Genomic DNA, 11,889 nt, shown 5'->3' on the forward strand with positions numbered 1-11,889 from the left:
CTACAATGATGCACTGTCTCTTTTGGAAAAGTTCTTGATCCAGCATGCCTCCCAAGCAGAGAGTAAAGTCTTCTACTTCAAAGTGAAAGGTGAATACAACCATTACTTGGCTTAGGTTGCTGATGGAGATGATAAGAAAGGGATTCTGAAGTGTCTTGTTATGGTTGTTTTGACTGATCCTCAAAACACTTCAGAAATGAGGAAAAAGGAAATGTGACCCACACATCCTATCAGATTGGATCTGGCCCTTGATTTCTCTTTTCTGTTATGAGATTCTGAACTCCCCAGAGAAAGCCTGCTCTTGGAAAGACAGCTTTTGATGAAGCTGTTGCTGAACTTGATACATTAAGCGAAGAGTCATACAAAGCCACCACACTAATAATGCAGTTACTGAGACACAATTTGACGTTGCGGACATTGGATACCCAAGGAGACAAAGCTGAAGCAGGAGAAAGGGGAAAATGGATCAGCCTTCCAACTTTTGTCTGCCTCATTCTAAAATTTACATAGTAGGCCATTTCTCATCCATCCATTTGTCCCACAAATAGTTTAATGTTTACAATTTATGACACACTTATTTTACTTGTATTCAAATTTTTATATTTCCCTGTGGTTTTTATGCTTGATATTAGACAATTAAAGTCAGTTACTATACAGGAAGTTATCTGTTTTCATCTTGAGGTGGACAATATGGGAATGTAGAATTTTTAAACAAGTTGCTAATGTTTGACATAGTACAATTGATACTTTGCTGATCTTTGAGTGGAGTGCAACCCCAATCCAAAACAGCCATAGCAGGAGGAGGAATTGTTTCATGCTCAATGGGCCCTCAGGAAACTTCCTGAGCAGTCTTTGATAACATACACTACTTCAAACTATTGACTCAGAATACAGTTATTCAGGATTTATTTTAGTTTTAGTTTTAGCTCCAGGTCATATGCACTTACCACTGGAGAGAGATGAAGAGAAAGAGAGAAAGAGAAAGCACAACTCCTTCTCCCCCATTTTCTTTGGGATTTTGTGTACACATGAACACATGCCTGGCATGTACTTTCAGCCATCCAGTCAGTAACTTTAAGTACTTAATTGACCTTATGGGATCCAGCACCTTCAACACACCACCCATTGGCACAGCATTGTTAAATAAAAAATTAAAAAAAAAACAACATTGTTTCAAAGATGTCAGCAAGTAGCATCATGTTTAAGGTGCTGACCTCCATATGTCTGGTCATGTTTTGAGTCCTGGACTGATGCCTTGAAAATCACACTGGGAGTGCTTGTGTGTTTGTGTTTGTGTGTCCAAAATCCTGAGAAGAAAATGAAAGAGAAAGGATTATGGCATAGCTTCCCCCCTCATTGGGGGTAATATCTCAGTTTCCATTTCTGTCTCTTTGGTGAGCACACGTGCCTTATGGTGAAGCAGGCATGACCCCATCTTAAAGGAGCTCCTCCAAGAGAAGTGGGGAATGAAACAAGTGTGACTCCATTTTGAAAAGGTGATTTCATTTTAGAAACGAAGCCTCCTTCTCCCCCTCCCCTGAGTGCAGATAGGATCCAAAGATTCCCACTCCCACGTGCCTCAAGAACCTTAACCGGAACCAGAGAAGCCATTAAAATTTCATTGTAATCAGAACTTACCCTCAAGACTAATTAACCTGCTTGCTTTGGTTCTGTAACAGACTTTTTTGCTTTGAAGATAGAAAACCCTACCCCCATCTCTCCTGAAGCCCCTTTACTTTGTTCCTTTGTCCTTGTAAAACATCTGTGCGTTTTTGACATATATAAGCCCCTTTCTCCTTTCACTCAGGGCTGAGGGGTTTTGAGAGACATGAGTCCCCCCGTAGGCCTCCAGCTTAATTGAGAGACTCCAATAAATTTTGCTATGTCTGGATGTCCTCTTCTTTCTCACTGAGTACACTATAACAGTGGTAACCCCTCCCCCCTTAGAAAAATAAAACTGTTTCAAATTTACTTTTCACATGAGTAAAAGAGAGAAGTAAAGTGAGAGAAAGAGATCTATAGACAGAGAAACAGACACTTTTAACAGTGTTTCTACACATTATCTAACCCAGGCTTAGCTAGTCTGAGCTTATGGGTAAAAGTATGCCCAGCACACTCAGGGAGTCTCCAGAGGTGAATTCTAAACCTTCTCTGTGAGTTAACCTTGTGGTGTGTCAAGTTTTATCAGGTCATCACCATCCTGCCCTACATTTATTATTTTTTAGCTTTGATTTATATTTTGTTAGTAATTAGTGATATTGAGGATTTTTCCACATACTTGACTATTGTATGTCTTCAGAAATGCCTGCTCATGTCTTGACTTAATTTTGTAATCAGGGCTATTTTTTTTTCTTATCGCTGTTGAGTTTATTGAGCTTTTTTATATACTCTTTATATTAATCCTTCATTAGATGAATAGCTTGAAAATAAGTTTACCCTCTCCAAGGTCTCTTCACCTTGCTGATTATTTGCTGTTTAGAAACATTTTAGTTTGGTACACTATCAGTTGTTTCTTTCTGCTTTGTTGCCTCTTATTTTTAGGTCTTCAACAAACCTATGCTCAGACAAATCAATAACTCAGGCATTTTCCCTATTTTTTTCTTCTATAATTTTGTGCCTTACATTTAAGATTGTAATCTGTTCTTTCTCACATGAATATCCACAATCTCCAGCACCATTTATTGAAGTAATATTCTTCACCAGTGTATGTTCTTCGCATCATCATTGAAAACCAGGGGCTGGCAGGTACCATGATGCTTGAGAGCTGGAATTCCATGTGGTTGACTTTAATTTGAGTCCCAGACCTGACAGCTTGCTTCCACACTTTCTCTCTCTCTCTCTCTCTTTGTCTTCCTCTAGTCAAATTTTTAAAAAATATATTAATAAATAAAGTTAATAAAATAACTTTTTAAAAAGGAAATCAGTTGAGTATAAAAAGTGATCATTTCTATTTTTTCTTTCCTGTTAATTGGAGCATAGTGTATGTTTCTGTTACTATATTTTTGCCAATCCCATGTTATTTTTTTCATATAGATTTGAAGTGTACTTAAAGGTTCCTTCAACATTGCTTTGTTTGTTATGTTTCTTTGTCTATTTAGGATTGCCTTGACCATTCAGTATCTTTTGTGAATTTTTTCAAATTTTATAATTATTTCCTCTATAACTAAAAAACCAGGCACACAGATATTATAGGAGTTACTTATATGTGGAGGCAAGAATGTATCTAGTAATAATAGTGGGTTACAGGGCCATCAAGTTGCATGGTAGTTAAGGTACTGGAATCTCACAAGACTGACAGAAGTTCCAGTCCCAGTCCCAGATTTGGGACAGCTTCAGTCCTGGGCCTTGTGGCTTGAAAAAAATCACTCCTAGCACATGTACATATGTGCCCAAAATTCTGAGAGGGGAATGAAGGAAAACGGATTACAGCATGGCCATTTCCTTCAGGGGGCGATTTCTCAGCTTCCTTCTCTCTGTCTCTCTCTGGAAAGCATATGTGTCCTATGGCAAAAAGGTTAAAAAAAAAAAAGCACTACAAAGACACTATAACATATAACAATTTTAATTGTGAAAAAGCAGAATTAAACTAGTCAACTTCAAGGGACTATCCAGCATTATAAATTCCCCAGTGGGGAAAAAAACATAAAAATGAACAAGATATAATACAAAATACTTTAAAAGTAAAGAAAATTGTAATATGCTACTTACAGTTTGTAAGAGTTGAAACAAATAAATTTAAATATTGAATAGCTCTCATATGAAGCATAGTTTATAAAATTTATGAGACTGAAATGGATTATTATCTGTGCTGATAATGTGTATAGTATCCCCAAGTGGACTTGTGTGAAATGTATTCATGTTGGAAAATTCACTTTACAAGTTAACTGATGTATACTAATGGAATGTATAAAATAAATTAAAATATATTTTAAAATATTAGATAGCTCTCAATTTAGCATATACAACATCATTCTGTGCTTTAACTATAAATATTTTTTTATTCAAGGCTTTATTAAAAAATAACAAATCCTGATTATTTTTAAACAACAGATAAAAATTTTAAGTTTCAAGGGCCAGCAGGTGGTATACTGCTTAAGGTACTGGACTTGCACATGGAAAACCAGTTTGAGTCTTGAACTCAGGGGCTTGAAACTCATGCTGAGTGCATTTTGTGCATGCCAAAAATCCCGAGAGGAGAATGGAAATGAAATTGTGGCATGGCCATTCCCCTGGGGGTTGATTTCTCAATTTCTGTCTATCTCTCTGGCAAGGACATATGTCTGATAAGTAAATTCTCTCAAAACAATTCTTTTTTTAAAATTTTGAATGCAGTAATGTAGTGTTAAAAACTATTTATATACCTACCTAGTAAAGCATAGTAATTAATAACATTTTATTAGAGGCCAAGGAGACAGGTACAAGAACTGAGACAATGAGACTGTGTGAGGGAGTGGACTCAACTCTGAATATAGAATGGACCAGTGTGAATTTAGCACCATGTAGCAAGGTGCTGGTCAGTGCTTTGCACATCACTATGAGGTAACCTTAGGTCTAAGGGGGATTCTGCTTAAACCCACCTACCTTGGATTCATAGAAAAGTCCACAAAAAGATCTTGGTAAAGTTTAAGAAGCCTGGCTAAATTATGGTCAAGCAGAGAATCTTTGTCAATACAGATAGAATTATTTAAACAAAATTATAAACATTTTGGCCAATAGGTGGCAGAGTGGTTAAAGTGCAGGATCCTACATAGCTGATTCTGTGGTTTGAGTTCCAAACCTGATGACTTGAAAAACACACTAGTTACTTGTGCCCTGAATACTGACGAGGGTGGAGAAAGGACTGCCATCCCCCTTGGACATGATTTTTCATTTTCCCACTTTCTGTGTCTCTTCAACAAGCACACATGACCTATACCAAAAATCTAGAGACAAAAAGCATTAAAAATATTTTAATAGTAAAACACCACTATTTCTAAGTGTTTAAGGATTTCCCATGGAGAGGACAGGTGGTGGCACAATGTAAAACACAATGCACCATGGTAGTAATGTATGTACATGGAAACATTTCTGAGACTCAAGAGATGGAATGGAGGCCTACTTGAGCATGCTTAGCATACGAGTGCTCTGTTCCACAGTTGGCTGAGGTGAGAATGAATAAAGGCATCAAGACACTCATGAGGGTGCTGTCTCTGTCATGGAAAAAAAAAGCATTAAAAAAAACCTTTAATCATATAGAAAAATAAAAATAGAGACACAAAATAAATTAATCACAAATATTTATATAATTCAAAAGTTAAGACCTTCTGCCTCCCTGGCTGACTGGCAACCAGTCTGAACAACATGTTTTGCACCAAGGCTTCTGGCTGACCTACTGCACCAGTGCAGGTACTGCATCTATACTCCAGTGGGTGAAGCTGGAGGGTTGAAATAGCATCAACATCACTGGGGTTGCTTGCTCATCTGGTACTGCAGTTACATCACCTGTAGGTGATGGAGTGCCCTAGGCTGTGAGAAAGAAGAAAGAAACAGAAGCTTGCGAAAGAGAAAGTTGACCTTTCCAAGTTAACTGACCTTAAAGATGCTGAAACAGTTCATGCCAGAGACCTATTTTAAGACTTAAGTAAAACAGCCAGAGTTACTTACTTGAAATATTTTTTGTAAGGTATATAGCATTTCTGCCAGTTTTCTCAAACTTGGATGCCATATTTTCATCCACTTAGCAAAACCTAAAAAAAGCAACAAAGAAGCCAGGGTCTTGCTAACTGATGATCCTCCTGCTTCCTCCTCTGAAGCAGATATTAACATCTTTAGTTAGAAAAAAACTTTCAGAGTAAAAGAGATAATACACTGTGGAGGGCACTGCATATGGAAGCCATCTTGAGCTATCTACCATCTTGAGCTATCCACCATCTTGGACCATTAGGTTTCACTTCCTCACTGAGCAAACCGTTTCTCAGAAATCATGTGACCAGCTGTCCTCCCCGTGGTGCGGTTGGGTTTCTAGGCAACGGGAGAGATCCACCCACATCAATGATTGGCTCATGCTGTTCTATCTCATTTGCATTTCGGGCAACCAATTGGTGCCCACCAGCCTGTATATAACTCGCCATTCTTCCTCAATAAACAGAAGGCTTGAAGATTTGATCAGCACCTCATATTGTCTCCACTCTGTGTGTCTGTGTGTGTTTGTCCCATCTCTCACTCCCTCCCCCAGGAAACCTATTTGACAGTCCCATGGGTCAGGACACGTGGCACCTGAACACAGACCTGAGTCCGAAGGAACCAGTGAAGAGCTCCCAAGGAAGGCTCCAGTGCAGAGCAACCAAGAAAAGCTGGTGGAAAACACAGAAGGATGAAGAGAAGACATCCTGGTCAGTATTTACTTACGTTTTATTTTAAGTATGGGTAATAATGGGACAAGCACTTAGTCAGCACGAACTATCCATGCAGGGCTTAATAAAAGCCTTTGCCATTATGGTTGCTAAGGGAGAGCAGATCATGCAAAATGATCAACCCCAGGAGGAGGCTATAGTCACCTCAGATGCTAAAATTGAAAAAGAACAGGGAGAGGATCTTATTTTCCTAGGTAGTGAGGAAGTAGTTAAAAGCTCCAAAGGTGAGACAAAACCAAAAAAAAATCCAAAAAACTAGAAAAGAAAAATAACCTTAAGGCTCTACAAGAGCCAAAGAAAAATGAGTCATCAACTAGTTTAGAGTAGGAAATCCTAGAGACCGAGGCTGACAAATATAATAACTCAAAATGGCAGCCTGAAAAAGAAACTTTAGAAACAAAGACTGCCATGTACAATAACCCAAAATGGCCGTCTGAAGAAGAAACTTTAGAAACAGAGGCAGCCAAGTACAATAATTCAAAATGGCCTCCTTTCAAAAACCGACCGCCATCTAACAACTCGGTTGCATCTGCACCACCTTTGGTGATGCTGGTTATTGACCCTAGGGAAGAGATTTTGAATAAAATTAAACAACTTGAAGAACAAATTCAATTAAAAATGGAACATCAAGACTTAATATCACAATTGAAAAAACTGAGAGTGAGTAAATCTAAAAGTACAGATTTCTCACAAAATTGCTATCAGCCCACTTTTACACCTGGCACAAAAATTAAACCAGTTCAGATACTACAACCATCAATGAACTTTGAGGAACAGAAAGTCTTCCCGGTAACAGAAACCATAGTTCAACAAGGGCAAGCATGGTGCCACGTATGTGGCTTTGATTTTAACAGTATAAAATAAATTAAAACAGAAGTTGCTCAATATGGAGCTACAGCTCCATATACTTTAGCCATAGTTGACTCGGTGGCAGAAAATTGGCTTCCACTGTTACTTTTGTTCAGGACTAATTAGACTCCCTTACAGAAGTAGTACTCCAAAATAGACGTGGGTTAGACCTCCTCTTGGCAGAACAGCGGGGGTGGGGAGGTGGGGGGTGGTCCTCTGTCTTGCTTTACAGGAATGGTGCTGCTTGTACACCAACAAGTCTGACATAGTTCATGACAAGCTCAACCAATTATAAGAAGATCTTCTTCAATATAGAAAACAACTCGCCGACAATCCCTTATGGTCAGCCTGGAATGGTCTCCTCCTTTCCTGCTCCCTCTACTTGGTCCTTCCCTTGGCCTTTTAGTTGTTTGCTCTTTGGGGCCTGTCCTTTTTAATAAGCTCATGTCTTTCCTTAAACACCAAATTGATGACTTCATAAAAATGCAGCCTATCCAAGTCCACTACCACAACCTGGAGATGGAGTACCGCGGAGCCTAGACTGTGCTCCTGCCTGAGCCACTGAATCAGTTAGCCAAAGATGGGTAAGAGAGTCTGAACCTAACAGCTGTACAGGCCTCCCACCTAAGACAGGAAACCCATCACCACAATGGAATTCTCCAATGACAGGTAAGAATGGATATGTGGCTCTAAAAATGACTCCAACCTAAGACAGGCACAATTTCCCGAGGTTTTTCTCCTCTCTTTGAAAAAATAAAAATGGAGGACATGTGGAGGGCCTGCATATGGAAGCCATCTTGAGCTATCCACCATCTTGGACCATTAGGTTTCACTTCCTCACTGAGCAAACCGTTTCTCAGAAATCATGTGAGCAATTGTTCTCCCCATGGGGTGGTTGGGTTTCTAGGCAATGGGAGAGATCCACCCATATCAATGATTGGCTCATACTGTTCTATCTCATTTGCATTTTGGGCAACCAATCGGTGACCACCAGCCTGTATATAACTCGCTATTCTTCCTCAATAAACAGAAGACTTGAAGACTTGATCAGCACCTTGTAATGTCTCCACTCTGTGTGTCTGTGTGTGTTTGTCCCATCTCTCACTCCCTCCCCCAGGAAACCTGTTCAACAGTCCTGTGTGTCGGGACAATACACTTGGACAGACACTTCACAAAGTAGATGTCTAAATGTACACTAAATGTATACAACATGGTTAACATCATTAGTAAATGGAGAAATACAAAATAAGACCAAATTAAAAAAAAAATAAGCAGCATCAATAAATGTGGAACAACTGTACTCTTAGAACCAAAATTGGAGTGTCACTTACATACATTTTGGAAAATAGGATTCTTTTTTTTTCTTTTTTCTTTTTTTTTTTGGAGTGGTTTTTACTGTAGGGCGTGTGCACTCGCCAGACAGAGAGAGAGAGACAGAGATACAGAAAGTGAGAAATCACCCCCAAGGGGGAATGGCCACATCACAATCCCTTTCCCTCCATTCTCCTCTCAGGATCTTGGGCACGCATGCACATGCAACCAGCGTGAGTTTCAAGCCACTGGGTCCAGGACACGAACCACAGTCGATTACATGGGAGTCCAGCAACATAGCCATTATGCTAACTGCTGGTCCCTGGAAATAGGATTCTGAAGACACATAATAAAACAGCCCAATCACATGCCAAAAGTGGAAACTCAAACAAATGCACACATATTAGTAATATGGAAAGAGCTCACAGTAGCATTTACCCAAACATCTGAAACCAAAGGAAGGTGTCAAGAAGAGACCAATAAGGAGGAGTTGAATGAAAAAATGTAGAGGAAGTGCTTCTAGGTGTGAGTCTTATTTTAGATCTTATAGGCCCAATTTAGCAAAACATGTAAAACACACAAGTTATAAAAAAAAAGACACATATGTGATATCTCACACATAGTCTTTTTTAAAAAAAATTTGCTGTAGGGTACCGGCACCCATCTGAGAAACATAGAAAGAGGAAGAGAAAAAAGTGGAAAGGCAACCCCCCCGGGGGGCTGATCCACATCAGTCCATCCTCTTCCATTCTTCTCTGGAAACAACATATACACACATGTGCCTATTGTGTTTCTCAATTCATCGGATCTGGAATTTTAACTGTGTTGTCAGTCATGTGCGGTCCAGCCACCTTAACCACCACTCCACCTTGCTGGCCTTCCACATGTTTCTAAAAGGAAATATGTAGACTACATGAGAAAATAAAAGTGTATTGAGGGAAATGAAAAGACTTGATATTACATAATATGTACACAGATAAGGAAAACTTATCTTTAAAAAATGACCAATTTCCCAAAATTTATCTATAAATTTAATAGTATCTCATCAAAATTCCAATATGTTTCATTTTCAAAGAAAAAGTGACCAAAATTATTCTAATGTTTATATATATAAAATTAACCAAACAATTTATGAATTAATGCAATGGGAATAACTATCAGTAATATTACCCAACAGTAACAAATATTATGAAAATATAATATAGCAATAATAGACAAATATTATGGAACCATAATATAAGCAAATTACACAGGTAAATATGTTGAAATGGAACTTGCTGTAGAAGAAGAAAAATATTTTCCCTTGAGACACCTATATTTTATTGCCTTTCATAAACAAAAAGAGGGGCCAACAGCTGACTTGGTGATTAAGGCACTGGACCTTCACATGACACTATGGTTTTAATCCTGGACTTGTGGCTTGCTTTCTCACTGTTCCTCTCTCTCTATCTTTTTCTCTCCTTAGTCAAATTAAATATAATAACAAATATAATTAAACAAATAGTTATTTTAAAATAACTTTATAGACATTTTAAAAGAACAGTTTATTTCATTTTTTTTTAACAGAGAGAAAGAGAAAGTGAGAAAGCAAGCTGCCAGGTCCAAGAGTACAATATTACAGCCAGTAGACCAGTGTGGTGTTAAGGTACCAAATTACCACATGGCCAACCATGATTCTAGTGGTAGACTGACAGCTTGAAAATCACACTAGGTGTGTGCTAGCCCAAAGTCCTGAGAAGAGAATGGAGGAGAAGGGATTGCAGCATGGGCATTCCCCCTGAGGGATGATTTCTCACTTTCCTTTTCTCTCTTTCAGGTGAGTTTACAAACCATATGACAAAAACCTAAAATAAATAAGTAAAATAATAATTATTATTATTAACATTACAGAGAGAACTTTACTGCTCAAGTATTGCTCATCCCTAAGCTACAGTACTGCAGAGACTACAACAGCTGGGGAGTGCACGTTCATCAACAGAGGGAACAGAAATGCTCTATGAGAGCTGGTCCCCAACATCACCACAAATATGCCTTAGTGAGGCAAGGGACCATCTAACCAATGCATAACATGCTTCTGTTTTCCCACTTAATTAGTATTCTGCCATAGCCACACGGATATTTTGCTATGTTATCTGGGATTCCATAAAGTTCTAGAAAGCATTTGTGAGTTTGAAAACATGGTCACATAGTTGCAAAGTGCACAATCTTCAAGACGCAGAGTACAAAAACATGGTAAATGGATGGGACAAAAAGTTCTAGCATAAGTCAAGTTATCTTCCTTTAATAAATAAGACTTTTTAATGCTAAACAAAAACCAATTCTTTTAAAGAGGTTATTTTGGTTATTGGTGAAAAATACTATATGGTAATTATCTGCTTGATTTTTAAAACAAAATATATCTTGACATGTGAAAATCATAAATCAAATTTCAGAGTCCAAAAGTGAACAAATCAAGCAATTTAAGAAAAAACATTCTTATGCTCTTTTTCTTTTATCATCATTCCATTTATATGTAATAGTAAGAAAAAACAAATCATAAACAAGTGAATTTTCAGGGTGGGAGAAAAGTGTGCCACCAGGGATTTTTCTGAGTGATATAAACATTCTAAAATTGGACATTGGTCATAGTTGAACAACTGTATAAATTTACTAAAGCATATTGAATTATACACTAAAAACAGGTAAATATTTTGTCCAGCAGGTAGCATAGTTGTTAAGGCACTGGACTCCCACATGGCTTACCACAGTTTGAGTCCATTTCACAGTTAATTGAAAGTCATGCTGGGTGAGTGTGTGTGCATGCCCAAAACCATTAGAAGAGAATAGAGAAGAGATTGCAGCATGGCCATTTTCCCTGCAGTATGATCTCTCACTCTCTCTCTTTCTCTATCTGGCAAGTGCACACACCCTATAGCAGAAATCTCTCCCTCCCTCAAAGAAAATCCAGAAAAATGTTACTGTGTGTTCCTTAGTAAACCTTTTTTCAAAGTGGCTCTAGTACTACTAGAAACATTGATGTCAAAGATGCAAAGTGTTTGAATACTATTGTCTAAGGAAAAATAAAAATGAATAAAAGCAATATTATTAGTTAATGTACTTCTAGAAAATATCTTAAATATATTACTTTAATAAATGGTAAAAATAAATATTTTAGGGGCCAACAGGAAGCATGGTGGTTAAGGCACTTGGGTTCCACATGGCCAAACACTGTTTGAGTTCCAGTCCTTGTTACTTGCTTTCTCACTTTTTTATTTTCTCACATTCTCTCTCCCTTCCATGAATGCACATACTCTACAGCAATTTTTTTTTCTTTCTTTTCTTTTTTTTTTTTTTTTGG

This window comes from Tupaia chinensis, unplaced genomic scaffold, assembly GCF_000334495.1.
Source record: "Tupaia chinensis unplaced genomic scaffold, TupChi_1.0 Scaffold145225_1, whole genome shotgun sequence".
NCBI classification, from domain to species: Eukaryota; Metazoa; Chordata; class Mammalia; order Scandentia; family Tupaiidae; genus Tupaia; species Tupaia belangeri.